The 17,097-nt window shown below is 38.9% G+C and overlaps 1 protein-coding gene across 1 annotated transcript in view; it reads left to right on the forward strand.

The window, feature by feature from the left end:
* Window positions 1-17,097, forward strand: part of ADGRV1 (adhesion G protein-coupled receptor V1) — a 519,907-nt gene that overhangs the window by 438,826 nt on the left and 63,984 nt on the right. The gene's annotated exons all lie outside the window — the stretch shown is intronic.

Here is a 17,097-nt window from a genome sequence, read left to right on the forward strand (position 1 = left end):
AGCAAACCTCCACAATGCTTAGGAGTGCTGTGTTTTGCATGTGGAGTGCTGACTGTGGTGACAGATGTTTAAAAACATATGTGATCAGACAGTTTCATAAGTGGCTACACATGTCTGGTTATTTAAGAGTGCAAGTCTTTCCAGCTCAAATTGGCTTTCACTGCAGCTCATTTTTTCCCTTTGAATCATACTTAGAACAGGTTTTTATGATCTGATTATTTTTTTGTTGTTAGATTAGAGTCTCAGGAATTTTTTTTTTAACTAGGAACAATAACCACACACCTATATAGAGAAAACTCACTCTAAAATGGTGTGAGTGACTGCAGTATCAGGGACTGGGCAAATCCCTCTTGGGACATGAGGAAGAGGAGTCTCCTCTTTTCTAAGCTTTGACAAATCTAAAGCCAAATGAGTGAGAGGAGTTCTTCACATTGTAAGTACTTCTCAGTATTTAAGCAAGATACCATGTATGAAGTCCCTAGAATAGTGTCTAATATATTCTTGGAGCCTCACTAGATGGTGCCACTTACAGGGTAATATAAGGAGTCACTCTAATGTAAGAAAAATCTTCTAGCTCCTGAATTAGATCAGCGAAGATATGAAAAGATTTTCCTCATGATATAAAGATAAGGGACTTTTTTAATATTATTTTGTGAGGTCATTTATAAGATACCTATATCTAGCTGCCTCTTCAGTATTCTCTCTCATTTAGCATGGAATCACTGTGGAGACAGGCATATTGTTTTAGGTTATGGTTAATCTTAGATTATTTTAGTGGAAAACTATTTAACATAGAAATTCTACTTTTTCATTGGACACAGGATTTTTCCAAAACTTACGCTTTTGTTCAACTTGGGATTCATTTTATTACAATGCCTATTCCTAAGGGAAGAATTGTTTATGTCCCCAAACAGCAAGATTTATTTTGTTTTCTGTATAACGTGAAAGTGCCAATGTTTGCATGTTTTCAATGATGATAACATAAGGACCTAACACAACGAACTAATCCTTTTCATGCCTAAATCACTTCTGTGCCTTTTGGATATGATCCAGTATGGTTGCAATACATAAACAATATTTAATCCAAAAAACATAGCACTGAAGCATTAAACAGAATTCTGAAAGTTCCAGCACACTTGTTTGTCAACTAGGGAAACTCCTCTTGCAATGAAATACTAATAGAAGCATTGCTGTATTGTACCTTTTTTTAATACAAAAATATTTATGATGTTTCTAACTTCTGTATTCCCATGACAATTCAAACTAATACTCATTACCTCATACTTGGACGCCTACAGTATTTTCCTGACTGGTCACTAATTTGAATCTTTTACTTCTCCATTTCATTTTCTCAGATGCCTGTATTTCAGAAATATAAAGTGGATCACCTCTCTCCAGCATTATAGTCCTTCAAGGTCTCTCTCATTGCCAAAAAAAAAGTTCAGTCTTTTTTAGCCTACAATATAAGAGTCTCCACAGTCCACCTTGGGTCATCTTTCCATCCCCAAGTTAGATACTATTCATCCTGCATCCTGACTCTACCAGTCTCTTTAGTCTTTCCTAAAACTGCCTGCGACTGGCATCTTTGTCCATGTAAGGAACCCTCAACTTTGAACTCCTCATCATTAATTGATAAAACCTGTGTATTTAATAATTGATATGGGGAATGTGGATGGGAGAGAGGTGCGAAGGGCTTATCACCCATCATTAGTTCCCCAAAGCTGTCCCATATAAACCCATAATCTAAATAAAAATTGTGTGCTGGATAAGCACAAGTTAATTCCCCTAGACCTCACTTCCAACAAGATATTACTCACTGTTTTGTAAAAATCCTGGAAGCTCCCAATATACTACCTCTACTGTGAAACCTTTGGAATTTTCTCTTTACAGAGCCACACCAATAAGAATTACTCATTCCCTCATCTGTGCCCTTAAAGAAAGCACTGTGTCCCTGTGGCCAGTATAGCACTTACCTTGGAGTGGTGACCTGTTTAGGAGTGTGTGGCTGATTTCTTTAATAAACAATGAATTCTTTTAGGGCAAGAGCAATTATTATTCATCTCTGTATCACCAGTGTGTTACAGAGTGCTCAGAGGATAGCAGCAGCATAATTAATATTCATTAAATAAGTGAATAAATTAAAGATCATGAATGCATCATAAAGTCTTATAATTAAGCTAAATATGGCATAAGAAGAGAAATCTATCATATCATCAAAAGTAGAAATTCAAAGATTTATCTCATTGATCTGTTCATAGGTATCACCCTTTAAAGGTTATTATTAAGACTATTTTTTCCTTGACTTCTGTGATTTCCAGAACTACATGTTCAGCTTTGATGTGACTGATCTTTATATTTTATTAGCAATCTATTATAACTCACCTCCACTTGTGTATGCTCCACTTACCTTGAATTCAAAATTTATAGAAAAAAATTACTATCTAGACTACCAAGGAGAGTTTGATGTGCTCTTTAAATCTGTCTTCTAAAATTGACCTGAAAAATGTCTACTTGAGATGACACTATAAATGCATGTTTTGCCCACTACCCTGCTCCATATATTTAGCAGTTAAAGATAAGCTGTAACAATAGAAAATTTAAAAGGAGATTAACATCTCTCTAGATCAGAAATAGTGCAGGAAGACAGAGTGATAAGCTGGTCTGAAGTCGTGGACCCAATATTTTCTGGGTCCACAAGCAAGTGGAGGAGGGAGTATCTCAACTGCTATGGTGCTGAACTGGAAACAAAGTCTCTCACCCAAAGCAGGTAGAACTGGGTAACAGTACCTGAAAGGATCCTGAAAAAGGACTGTACAGTACCTTGAGCTTTATATTATAGAAATCTGGGAGCCCAAGTAGAAAGCAGACAAAGCATCTTATTAAATACCTGGGCCAAGCTGTCTTGAGTTCACAGACTGTATCTGTCATATCCATGTGTCCCCATGGGGTCAGGAACCCCCAGACATCAAACTAGTCCTTGTTGGACAGCAGGGATGAGTAAAGGAAACTTCAAAACCACTACAAAAAGGGAGCCAGAGAGAGAACATGTGGAGAACACAAGTAAAGTAGCAAATGCTTTCTATTCACAATAAGCTGCAATATAAAAATTCCAAACATTGGAGGAAAACGGACAAAAACAGCCCTGGAATCAGCAACCAAAAGAATAGCTTTCATCTAGAAAAATATTTTAAAATAAAATAAACTATAAATAACTTTAAGTGTGTTAGGGTCCTCAATAATATAAAGCAGGAATTGTCAGACTACCAGCCACTCATCTGTTTTCCCACTTCATCTATTTATTTTTTATAGCGTCATTGAGATATAATTTACATGTCATAATGTTTCCATTGCACAGGTCATTGGTCTTTGCTATATTTGTGTAGTTGTGTAACTATCGCCATAATATAATTTTTGAATGTTTTCAGTGTCCCCCAGAGAAATCCTGTTAGCAGTGACTCCCATTATTCACTTTCCTGATGCCAGATCAACTGCTTGTCTCTAGATTTATCTATTCCGGACCTTTCATATAGTGGGATCATAGAATATGAGGTTATTTGTGTCTGACTGCTTTCACTTAGCATGTTTTCAATGTTTGTCCATATTATAGCATGTATCAGGACATAGAGGGTTTTTTTTTCTATTTCCAAATAATATTCCACTGTATGGATACACTACATTTTGCTTATCATTCATCGGTTGATATTTGAGTTGTTGTTACCGTTTGGCTATTATGAAGACTGCTGCCATTGACACTCATATACAGATGTTTGTATTAGCATATGTTCTCATTTCTCTTGGGTATATACCTGAGGTGGGATTGCTGGGTCATATGATGGCTCAGTGTTTCACACTGAAAGGATCTGCCAGACTGTTTTCCAAAGTGACTGCAGAGACCTGTTTTTGTAAATGAAGTGTTTCTGAGTACACAGCCACGCCCACTTTTTTACACACGTTCTATACCTGCTTTCGCAATCCATAGCTGAGGACATGTGGTACAACACGGACCATGTGCTCTACAAAATCTAACGTAGTTAATGCCTGGCCCTTTACAGAAAAATTGTGTGACTGACCTGTAGTATAAAGGAAGACATATCCACTGAAAATCACGTAAATATTAAAAAAAACAGAAATAAATATAAACAAATAAATTTAAAACAGACCAACTGAGGCCCAGCCTGGTATGGCTCAGTGGACTGCCAGCCTGCCAAAGAGTCACCAGTTTGATTCCCAATCAGAGCACATGCCTGGGTTGTGGGCCAGGTCCCCAGTAGGAGGCACACAAGAGGCAACCACATATTGATGTTTCTCTCCCTTTCTTCCCCCACTCTCTAAAAAGAAATAAATAAAATCTCTAAATAAAATAAAACAGACAAATTGAAAATGAAATTGTAGTAGTGAAAAATAGACTAGTTGAAATTTTTATATATTAATATTCAAGATAAACTCTAAATGAGACACAGAGAAGAGGGAATTAATGAAATAGAATTTGAAGCTAGGATTGAGAAATTCACCAGTGAAACATAGAAAAAAGAGAAAATACCAAAGCAAAGCTAAGAGATATGGGACTAGGTTGCCAAAGGAAAGGATACAGGAAATGGAGAGAAGGCAGATTTGAAGAAGTAATGATTGTGAGTTTCCCAGAATTAAAAAAAAAAAGTAACCTAACTATGCTTAAGTAGATATCTACATGGAAAAAGAAAGTTGGGAGAGAAAGCTGAAAATTCTAATATATTAGCAAAATATAAAGTTCCATGTCTGAATTTTTGAAAAACTGGGTAGTGAGCGGCTTTTTCTTGCCTCCAACAGTCTGTATTGTACGGGAGGTGCACGAACCCCACTCAGGGGCTCAGATTCTATGGCGCAAGCAGATGCAGAGAAGTTCTCTGCCAATGCAGCCTCTTCGCTTTCTTCTGAGAAACCTGTACTTTTTATCCCTATGTACACTTAATACCTGAGGAGGGTGGTTCTAATAAGTCTCAAACCGAACCAGCTTAGTCCTCTGCAATTCCAAGCATGCAAAAGCAACCCCTTTTCCCTGAGGCAGCTGGGATGGTTTCTAGTGTAGTTATATTTGCCCTGCATTTTTTAACTGGATGACCATTTTTAGATGTATTATATGGTATTATGAAAAAATAGATTCTCAAGTAATGAATGAAGAGGAGATAATAAATCCCCCTTTCTTACAGAAACTTAATTTCCTAGTTTTACAAAAGACACTAAATTTTTAGTATTATTGGTCAAGCATTGTTGAGGGCTTTTTTTGTTTGTTTATAAGTCAGTTTTAACAATGAGTATGATACATTACAAGAAGGAAAAGTTCAATTTGTAGTTTACTTATAGCCAAGCTGTTTTTTTTGTTTGTTGGTTGGTTTTTGGTAACCATAATGATTATGATTATTTATTTACCTTAGAATTTTAGGTTTGGTAAACACATGCAATTAGTTAACACCAGCATTGCCTATTTGAATAACTGAAGAGCTCACATAGATCATTTTGTTAGGCATGGAATCTTTCATATATCTATAGAGCCATTCTCCATACAAATCACTGTTGTGCGGGTTAGATGTGCCTGACCATAGGAGCAGTAAAAATCAACACTTGTGTGTTTGTCATGACTGCTAAGGACCAGTCTCTTTACAGCTCTGTATTTTGAGTTACTTTTTTGTTCCTGCTATCCTCAATTTCAGAGTTCAAACAAACTCAACAAAATCCAAAGGGCAGGAAAGCACAGAGATAGAGCTGCTAGCAAAAAAAAAAAAATGCGTTCTTTCTGTGCTGAAGCCTCCTGAAGATGGCCGCTGTCAGTCCCTTCTCTTTCTGAGCCGGGCCCAGGACGGCGATGACAGCTTAGCCACTGTGCCTTTTTGGCTGGCTGACTGCAGTCAGGCACATTTTCAAATGTCAGTGGTTCCTCATGACATTCACTGGCCTGCTCCTCTCTTCACTGGGCTGAATATGCAGTGAGAGTGAGTCAGGATAAAGGTATGTTCCCTGAACTAAATTTCAGTGTCTCAAACAGCACTTTAAACAAAGCCTGTAATTTTAGGGTTTGGTTTTGATCTCCGGCAATGATAAGCTCATCTCTCCTTTGAGGCTCATTAGAATTTACTGGCTCTGTTCTGATTTAGCAGCCAGTTCTTACGTGAGGAATGATTCACCTAAGACCAGGGACGGAAAATAATTTGAATAAAAAGAGGAATTAGGTAATTACAAATCCCTTTCTTATTTTTTAAAAAAGAAGCCCACACATATGTTTACATACAAAAAGATCATCCCTTATGTCCTAGTTTGAGTGACTTTGTTTCCCCTGACATTTAAAAAAAATTCAAATAGAGTTCAGAAAAACTCAGTGAAATCCAAAGGAAAAAGAGGAAAGGAAAGAGCTCCTGGTAAGTGCGATAGACTCTGTGCTTTGCTCTCCGGAGATGGCCACCATCGATCACTTCCCTCCTGTGGCATGTGTGGTACCTCTCACACAGACCAGTGCAGTCTGTTTTGCCTCTCTATAAATCTGGGCTAGCGTTGGCCCTGGCCAGTGTGGCTTAGTTGGAAGGGTGTTGTCCTGCAAACCAAAAGGTCACAGGTTCAATTCCCAGTCAGAACATGTGCCTGGGTTGCAGGCTTGGTCCTAAGTCGGGGCATGTGAGATAGGCAGCCAATTGATGTTTCTCTCTCTCTCTTTCTCCCTCCCTTCCCCTCTGTATAGAGTCAATAAAAGAAGAAAGAGTAAAATTAATTTTTTTAAATAATCTTTTAAATAACCGGACTGGCTTTGGACTTGCTTAGACCAGTATAATATGATGGAAGGGATTCCATCCATAATGGTTCTGGCCTTTAAGAGAAGTGGTAGTTTTCGTTTCTTTTCTCTGAGAAGCTAGCTGCCACGGGAGAAGTCCAGTTTCCCTGAGACCACCATGAGCTTTGAAACGCCAGGCCAGTGGCCACGTGGGGAGACACGCTGAGCCAGCCCTCACTGTTTTCAGGCACCTCAGCTCTGATTCCAGGCACGAGGGCAAAGAAGAATTCTGGTAGGTTCCAGCACAAGTAGATACCACACAGAGCAGAAAAGCCGCCCAGCTCAGACTGCAGGACTGTGAGAAATAATAAATTATTTTAAGCCGCTAAGTTCTGTGGTGGTTTTATTGCATAGTTATAAATAGCTGAAACGCTCTGCTTCTAGTGTCCTTATTCTCACATCAGATTACAGTATGTCATTTTAGATTTCACTGCTTGCGGGAACATACATGGTTTATAAATAAAAACAAAAAAAAAGAATATGATTTTCTTTCCCAAATCGAGGTTTCCACTAAAATGAAGTGGAAGTAATCTTACCTAGTAACACTGTGTGCTGGAATCGGATCCAGATCGACTAATATAACAGGTTTCACGTGTCCTTGGCAGTAAGCTGCTTGTTCGCAGTCTACTCTCAGTTCCACTTCTCAAAAGAAAATAAAACGATGCCTAGGGACCTTAGGAAAACCCCAGAGCTTCTCACCAGACTATGAACAATCTCTTCCACTTGAGCTTGAAAAATCTTTGTGAACACAGTTCAGTGTTCCCACATTTTGCCAACAGTGGTGGGGAAAATCCAAAATTTTTAAAGAAGCATTGTGGATACTTGTCCTCTGCTTAGATTCATATCTATGACCTCAATCTTCAAAGATTCAGATCAGAACTCTTTGAGCCCGAAAGGCGATGTGTAGTCTTTCGTGTTTGTTCTCTTCATTGCTGTGCTTGAAAGCATTTGGGATTTGATAATGCTTATTAGACAGTAACATTAGGAGTGAGTTTCCTGAGCTTTAAAACATCCAGATGAAAAGTACTATAAAAATAAATTCATAGAGTTGAGAGAAAGCTTACATTTTTGTTTACTCTCCTGATTTATACATGTAACCAAAGAAGAAAAGGGACTGATAATTTGTGGCAGAGCTGGGTCTTTCTAGAACTAAAATTTTCTGAATATTTTTCCTCAGAAAACTGCCTTTCACCTAGACACAGTTAAATACCGATAAGGACAAGGGTAGCTCTCTATTTAGTCTGTTTCAGTACTGAACTGTTAGGTCCAGTTCACGTTTGTTTTCCAGGTGGGCAGAGGGCACAGGGCATGGATGCAGCAGAGTCAGAAGAAAGAATAAAGGGCCGGACAGTGAGTGTCAGTGGCAGGTGTGATTTCCCTGGGCCCTCGTGGTCATAATTATATTATTATCACCACTGCCCATGAAGACTCACCAAATGTCAGGCCCCGTGTGAAGCAGTTTGTATATCCTATCTCTATTTTTACAAGAATCTTGTGAAGCAGGTATTATTATTTATATAGCCAGGTAAGGAAGTCAGGATATGAGAGGCACAGAAAAGTGTCCAAGCTTGCAGTTCACGTGAGAGCCACCGCTGCTGCACCAATACCATTTGTTTCCAAAACTTTCATCAAGAAGAGTGACATGAAAACATTGAATGAGACCTACAAAATCCCATGTCATAATAGTAGTAGACTCCTTTCCCCAGAAAGAATTTGAAGTGACCTGGGCTGGCAAATTAATTCTTCGTGTTCTGATTTCCAAGAAAGGCAGCCTCCTCCAAGGTACAGAACATCCTTAGTTTTCCAGATGTAGTACAGATGTAATGGTAACACTTAACTTCATAGAGCTGTTTGAAGGATTAAATGTTAATTCGTATCAGGGCTTTAGTGTACACTCTCTATATTATACTCAGCCCTCAGTATGTATTGGTATTTCTAGTAGCACAATTTTGTTTTACTCCTTCAATGATAGTTTAATATACTTTTGTTTTAGTTGAGCTTTATAGGATGAAATGAAACATTGAAGAAATAGTGTAACAGACATAGCATAACTTTTAACATGTGCAGAATGTGGTATGAGATGTGTAACTCCTTTGTCCTTTATGCATCCTAAATCTCTCTCAAATATGCCCCCCTCTTCCTTTCTTCCTGACTGTGACCGGTGTATTAATCAGTACAGGCCGCCATAGCAAAGTGCCATAGATTGGGCATGTTAAACAAGCGAAGTTTATTCCTCACAGTTCTGGAGGCTGGGAAGTCCCACAGTCTTGTTCCCAGCCAATTCAGTTCCTGATGAGCTCCCTCTGCTTGGCTTGCAGATGGTCATCCTCTTGCTGTGTCTTCAGGTGGTAAAGAGAGAGTGCAGGTGTGCGGGGTAGGGTAGTTCTCTCCTGTCTCTTCTTTCAAGGGTAACAAGGACTCTACCCTCATGGCTTAATTACCTTTCAAAGTCGCTGTCTCCAGATATCTTCAGCTGTACTGAACTAGTGCTGTTGCCTAAAAATCACATGATTTCTGGTAAGCCTGAACTTAAATAACATAACTGAATCCACTCTCACTTAGTTTATCAACAAGTGTATGGTCAGGAAGGAGAAGGAATGGAAGTGAAGCTCATTTCGATCTTGATTACCATTGTGGAGATGCTTCAGTGGGGTGTTAGCAGAGATGTGATCAGTTTGGTATACATTTAGAGCCACTGTTGGAGAGCGTCACAGCAGCGTTGCCACTCAGGTGCGCTGCCCACTTTCTGACCTTTGGTGCAGGGCACATCTGGCATTGGTGCATGCATAACATTGCCCTGCCTCAGTTTGAACCACAGAATCAATGAAATTTTCCCCATTGCTTATAATTTTTGTACAGACATCAAGTGAGTTTCTCATAGATTTCCTTGGCAGTTTTTTCTCCAAATTTATTTTTTAAAAGTATGCATTTTAATTTTCCTGGCATATTTCACTTTATTTATTTATTTTAAGATTTTATTTATTTATCTTTAGAGGGGAAGGGAAGGAGAGAGGGAGAGAAATATCAATGTATGGTTGCCTCTCATGCGTCCCCTGCTGGAAACTGGCCTGCAACCCAGGCTTGTGCCCTGGCTGGGAATCAAACCGCAATCCTTTGGTTCACAGGCCCACGCTCAATCCACTGAGCTATGCCAGCCAGGTGCCATACTTCACTTTTTAAAAAACTTTCTCCTGCTCAAATCCTTCTTTATTTATCCTGGAAAAATTACTGATGAGCCATTACTTTTTATTTTCCTTTGAAAGCCACATAAAACAATTATTCATGTTTGTTTCTTTGAACTAAGAGCACATTTGTTTTTAGTGGATGGCTGAAATCTTCCATTTAACTTTTGGCTGATGAAAGTACGATATCTGGGTTTTTTAAATGTATCTCTCTAAAATGCGTAATCAAACAATTTCTAAAGAACGTATATAAAATCCAACTAGCAAGTAGGAAACTCAGTCTTTTAAGGCTGTTTTATCTTGGAATATCTGACATTGGAAACACCACATTCCCCCTCTGACCGAGTCTGTGAGCCGTCTCCGTTGCTGTCCGTGCTCACCCTACAATACACCACGGCTCCTTCTAATCAGCCAAATCCCAAGCTCTTAGGTGTCAGTTACATTCTTGATCCACAACGTTTTCCATGGCTCACTTATTGCCATTTTTATTATCTACACATACTTCCAATTTATGATTTAATGCCTACACAGTTACTTTTTTAAATGCCGTCATAGAATAATAGTTGATCACACTTTAATTAATCAGCTGGTGCAATATTAAAGAGAAGATTCAGAAATAAACTATGTTTGGCTTGCTAGTACTAGGGGAGTAGCAAGTGGGGACAGGTAATCTGGGAAATTAGCAATCATGTCATCAGTTTCAGTACAAATGCACACTTGGCACGAGGCCTGTGATCAGAGCGCCCCACTTAGTATTTTGCGTGTAAAACTCAGAAAAGCCGGACTAAAGCAAATGGCATTTCTGCAGGCGTTATCCTTTTAGAAGAGAAGTACAGCGTATCAGAGGTGAGGATCTTTCTACAGGACTACTCTCTCACTTGCCTTTTCATAGCCGACAGGGTCTGCCTCGTAGAAGCTCACTTTCCTTACAACTAGTTGGAAGAGGCTACTCCTTCCAACTAACAGGATGTCAAAAATATTTTTCCTCTCCTTAAATCTTTGCGTTTTGGCTTGTACTACCCTTCTCCTCTTCATGTTAGTGTGGTTACCATTTCCCATGACATGCTCCTGGGTCACCACTTCCGTCCCTCCCCCCCCCCCCCCCCCCCCCCCCCCCCCGTCTCTCTCTGAGCACAACCTCTTTCCTCCTCTCCCTGCTCCTCACCCCTGCTTGCTGCGTATCGTCATTGTGGTGATGCCTTCCCTTCCCTTCCCTTCCCCCTGTGATTGGACATTCCAAGGATGTTTTCACTAGTTCCTGGGATTTCCTTGCCAGCTTGGCTCCCTCCCTAAGCATTTTGCCAATCATCAGTCCTGTCAATGCCTACACTTCTCTTCTGTTTACCAGCCAGTTAGTACTTCTCTGTAACAGATACGAATTTATTCTAAGTATTCTTAAACTGGGCCATCTCTGCTTCTCAGAAACCCTTTGGATTACCTTTAATTGATTCTTAATTAATCTTTGAAACAGATTCACTGCCCTTCAGTCTTATACATAATACTGTTTACTTGCACATTCTGTGCAATTGTGGAACAACGTTAATGTTACTTTATTCAACTTTCCATATTTTTATACACTCATTTCTTTGTTATTTCCTTTCTTTGGCACTTTTCTTTCTATTTCAGATAAGGAGGTAAATAATTCGTTCTCACCAAAGCCAGCTCTCTCAGTTGTGCCCTCTGTCCATTTTTCTTTCTCTCGGAACTTGCTTCATTCAATTCTACACAATTGTCGTATGTCTTAAATCTCTCTCTCTCCTCTGTGTCTTTCCCCTTCATCTGAAAACACGTGTCACTTTTCACTGCCTCAGAGAGCTTACTCATCAAGCTACTTCCCTGCCACTCTTCTTCACCAACAAACTTCTGGAAGCTCAGTCCATATAAGCTCGCTGAAGTCATCACCTTCTGTTCACTGCTGAATCTTGAGAGTGCCGTGATTATGCTCTTTCATTTGTCACGCATGACTTTGGACTCCAAATCTACCATTGTCTTAACTCATATCCTTATTCTTAAACTCTTCTGCATAAATCAGTATCCTTCCTCGAATAGTCTGTTTCCCTGGGATTTCATGATACTCTTTTCTTTTTATTGCCCTGGGATTTCATGATACTCTTTTCTTTTTATTGCCCTGCTAAATCCAAGGTCATGAAACTTTCTTCTTATGACTCAACTCTGGAGCATATCTGCTTTTCCGTGATCACTTTTGCCTTTTTAAAACCACAGTGGTGATTTTCAAATCTATCAATATGAGTCCAACTTCTCTCCCCAGCTTCTTTTCTGTCCTCCTCCGGAGAATGAGATCTTGTCCTCAAGAAATACAAAGTTTGTCATCGACGTTGCTCCCGTGCCTGTCCCAGCTGCTCTGATCACTGTGTTATACTTTCTTCTCTTCTTCCTCTTAATCCTTTTCCTATTTTCCTAACCTTGATGCCAGTGTAATTTCTTTTACTCCACAGTTATAAACTTCCAGGTCAGTAGTTTTCAGAAATGATCATTGAGATCACACTTTCAGAAATTATGGTTTGATGAGTCGCTCTACAGACTTACTGATTTAGAATCTCCAGTGTTGAAGTCCCAATATCTGCAAGGTCTCTTATTGTTTTCTGATTTGGGGGTACTATGGTAGATTCTATTCTGGTAATATTCTGTGTCCATCCCCTTCTCTCCATTGTGGGATCCACTTCTCTGCCTTTCCCTTGCCTCAGACCTTTATCATTGCTCACTTTGACCACTGCAGTAGTTACCAAACTGGTATCCCTGCCTCCAGCATTCTCTCCCCTCTTTACTGGCCTACAAGATTAAGCTGTGTTTTGATTAGACAGACACTTTAAATGGTCAGACACTTTAAATGGCTTTTGATTTTCTGTAAAAAAGTATGTGTCACTTACCCTGGCCCTTGGGGTCCCTTCATGACCTAGTGTTACAAATTCTTCTCACTGTTTGTCTTCATGGACCTTTAACTTCAGTCAAAAGGAATGATTTATACTAATTTATGCATTTGCCTTTTTGTCTCTACATATGGTATTCCTACTACCGTAAGCTCACCATGTTCAATCATAGGTAACTCTCAAGGCCCAGCTTAAATTTCTTCTTCCTCACGAAGGTCCCCCTGCTGCCGTCAGTTGGAAGTAACTGCTGTTTTCCCTCATTTTTATGTAACTTGATTCCTCCTACTATTTACCTTCTACCTTTTACTATAGTGCATATCTGTGTAGATGTACATATATGATAGTATATATAGTTACATATATATTTGAAAGGAAATCCATATGTAATTTATCCCTTTACCTTTTACATTTTAGCTAATAGAATTTTACGCTCCCTAATGAAGTATATTTCTTGCGTAGCAAGCAGTAGCCAAAGTTTATATAAAACTGTTCTAAATGTTCTGTGTTTCAAGCATTAAATCCTCATTGAATCTACAAAACCTTATTGGGAGGTGCTAGTGTTATTCTCATGTACAGCTGAGTACATTTTGTCTTCAAACAGTGAAGTTCTTCGCCAAGTTCACACAGCTGGTAAATGGCCTTCAAATAATATCTCAAGTCCATGCCTGCTTTTTAAAAATTATAATTGGTTGAAGGCCCATATAGAAAATAGATATATTCCTTTTAATTGAATTTGACAGAAACAAATTGTAAACTTTAATGTAAGTAACCTTTGGGAAAGCAAATGATATGATTTATAATTAGCATGCATCACCTTCAACAAAGAAGGACAAATTGGGTCATAGGGAAAGACTAAAAGTATTGCAGAGCAATTTAAAGACCCTTCTATAGTATTATAAAGAGTGAAAATCAGTGTTCTTGTATATAAACAAGTTATTGAAATGAACAATATTTGATCCTTACATTTCCTTACTTTTACAATTTCCTAGAAGTCTGGTGCTTTCCCTGTTTCCATCATCACTCCCCCAATGCCAGAGTTTTTTCAAATAAATACTTAATTTATATTTACAGTAAAGGTGCTTTGACAGCATGAAGAAAAACTTGTTTTACAAATGTCTTTCAAAAACTTTGTAACAAAATCAGCTTCATCTGGTTAAAAAAGAAAAAAAACAAACAATATAGCAAGATCTGTCTAACCTATTAAAGATGAAATTGAATGGTAAAAATAGCTCCACTTGCAGGGCTTGAGTGGCATAGTGACCAAAACACTGTGTGGCTGCTCATTCATTAGTCTTGCCTACTGTCAAACCTGGGATACCTAGAGTTAAATAAAATTCCAGTGATCTCACTCAGAGAGAGAGAGGAAGAGAGAGGGAGGGAAGGAGGGAGGGAGGGAGAAAGAGAGGGAGGGAAGGAAGGGAAGGAAGGGAAGGGAAGGGTAGAGTTTTGAGCCTAGGACAAAAATAAACTACAGTATCTGCCTTACATTTACTGCTGTTATTTGATACCCGTGAAACAATCTAACCATTAACAGTTTTAACTCCACATAAAACAAGAAAAAGAGTTGGAGTTAAAAATCTCATAAATGTTAAAGTTTACATATGACATTGACAAAGAAAATTTGCAAAGGTGTATCATTGTGTACAAATCACTTTGATCAAATTACTTTGATCACTTATATACAAATAGTATCAATGTAAGGTTATTATTTTTTTGGACAGCCACCTTCTCCCTAGCTTATCCAGAAGGCATTCAGTCTGGGGATTGCCTTTCTTTCTTAACACAGTGGTTTCCCTTTCTCTTCCATGTAAGGGCTTGGTCCAAGGTTGTTAGTAAGAATGAGCAATAAAATATTTACTTCCATATGCATAAAAAAACCTGCCACACCTGTGGGTACTGTCCCATTGTTTAAATGGATAATGATAAGCCTTTAAATAGCAAAGATATCAGACCACTTTATCGTCTATTATTTTTGTATATGCCTAAAAGCAGCTCTGTAGGTGAGTTTGGTATTAACTTTCTCTATTTAAAAACTAGTTATTTAACAACAGAGACCAAGTGTATCTTCAGAGCTTTTGGATTATACATATAACATTTTTACGGTCAAACAATCTGATAGCTGATGGTGTTGCTGGTGAAAATGAGGCTCTTCTTGAGATCACAAGGAAGGCATTCCAAGGACCCACACACAGGAGACTGTGTGACAAACTTTATTCTGGTGGAAATATTCAATGGGAGCTGGCCAAGGGTTTCCAATATCCCATCTCTTTCTTCTCAGCCGTGGGAAAAGTTCAGCCCTGTCCTCAGCAAGGCCACAGTAAAAGCCAGTGTCTGGAGTTTCTGCTTCATGTTAAAGCTTAGTCTTTTTGGAGGCCACAGGCAGCTGCTAAGGAGTCTCAGTCCCTGTCCAGGTAGTTTAGCTTGTTCCCAGTAGCAGAGTTCACCTGACTGCCCATCATGTGGCTGCTAAGGCCACAAGGCTGTAGAGAGAGAATGTGTGAGTACATGGGACGAGTGTGGGTTTGAGAGAGAGAGAGAGAGAGCGCTTCTTTGTTCCCCTGGGAGTATGTTAGCTAGGGTTTGGGATGCACCAGGTGATTTTTCAAAAGAACCAATCAACGTCCCGAGCTTCCAGGTGCATTTAATAGGTCCACACACCCCAGTTAGACTTACAGGCCTCTTTGGTCCAGTTCCTCTCTTGCGCCGCCCGACAGTCCAGTACTGGCCGAGCAGCGCTGTAATCCTCTGGGGCGTGAGGCGGTAGCATCCTGGTGAAGCAAACAGGTGATGCTCCCCAGTTTATTAGCTAAATACCAATAGTAACAGTGGGGGAAGAAATATAAGTAATCCCACTGAGAGAGCAGAACCAAAAGTTTTAACTCAAGTAAATGTTTGAGATGGTAACATGACAAAGGAAATAAAAAAATAAAATTTGTAGTTGGTTATACAGTGTTGTAATATAATGGCCAAAAAACCAAATTAAAGAAACAAAGTAAGCATTAGGTCAACTGGCATTCATCCAGATTGAGGATGAGGGCCTTCCAGAAAACAGTTCTAGGAACTGACATATTTAACAGATTGTAAATATTTTCTTGCTCACATAGAGTTATCTTTAGAGTTAATTAGTCTGAGTCATTGAGTCAGAATTAACTCAAGGCTTCATTGTTGAATTTAAGACTAATAAATCTTAATGACTGCAATGTAATATCCTATCAAACTATCCATAAAATTATAACCGGCTATTCAAGGCCAAATACATAGTAAACTAATTTCAAAAAATTATGAGGCCATCTAGTAAGATGCAAAATATAGATGTAGGCAGATTGAAAGATACATTGTATGTTTTCATTGTATTATACAACAGCTAAGTGTATTGGAAGCTGCTGTTAGTAGTGCATGCCTGGGAATGAATGTTTTGAACTCTTTTACGGCTGAGAACTAACTGGTAATGTAATTAGAAAACTAGGTTAAACCAGTCTTCCATCATGAGTTAGCTGACTCCCTGTTTGTTTTAGAACTCTGATCTTCTAAAAACTTTTGTTACTACATCATTTTATGAAACATTTATGAAATGTGTAGAAAATCACTATGTTGGTTGTAAACCAATTGATAATTTTCTTTCTCATAGTTCCAAGACTTTTTTCCTCACACAAAAAAAGACCATTTAATCTTTTACTTCAAAATCACAGACCTATTTGACCACCATCCCCCATGCACACCCATCCCCGGTAGGATAGTATCTGGCAACTTTGAAGTACATGGTTCAAATGAAATTATTCTAATAACAGGTCGTGCAAGTTCCATGTGGGTATGTCTCATCTAACTTGATTATTCTCCTTAGAATCAAAATTATAGCCTACAAATTGAAAATTATATATAGTTCTTGCAAGGCAAGACCATAATTTTAGGTTTGTGCCATTTTTTTTCAATCCCAATAAATCACCCTCAGAACAGGCCTGACACCGGACAGTCCTTTAGCGTTCAGGGGGGCCCTAAGTCAGGTGTTGACAAAGTACTGCTATTTAGGTTCTCGGCAGACAGACTTCGAGACTCCTCCGAGAATGTGCTCACATTCTTCTTCTTTTCCCCTGGAAAATATGCTCTAGGTCATCCTTGCCTCTGGATCCAATATCTCACCTCTACAGATCCATCAGAATTAGGCTGATCTCCTGCATATATCAGTGAGGGTCAGGGTAAATCCATGTAGGAAGATGGTAGGTGTAAGCCCCCA

Source organism: Artibeus jamaicensis, unplaced genomic scaffold (genome assembly GCF_021234435.1).
Source record: "Artibeus jamaicensis isolate MK-2021 breed Jamaican fruit bat unplaced genomic scaffold, CSHL_Jam_final contig_373, whole genome shotgun sequence".
Taxonomy (NCBI): Eukaryota; Metazoa; Chordata; class Mammalia; order Chiroptera; family Phyllostomidae; genus Artibeus; species Artibeus jamaicensis.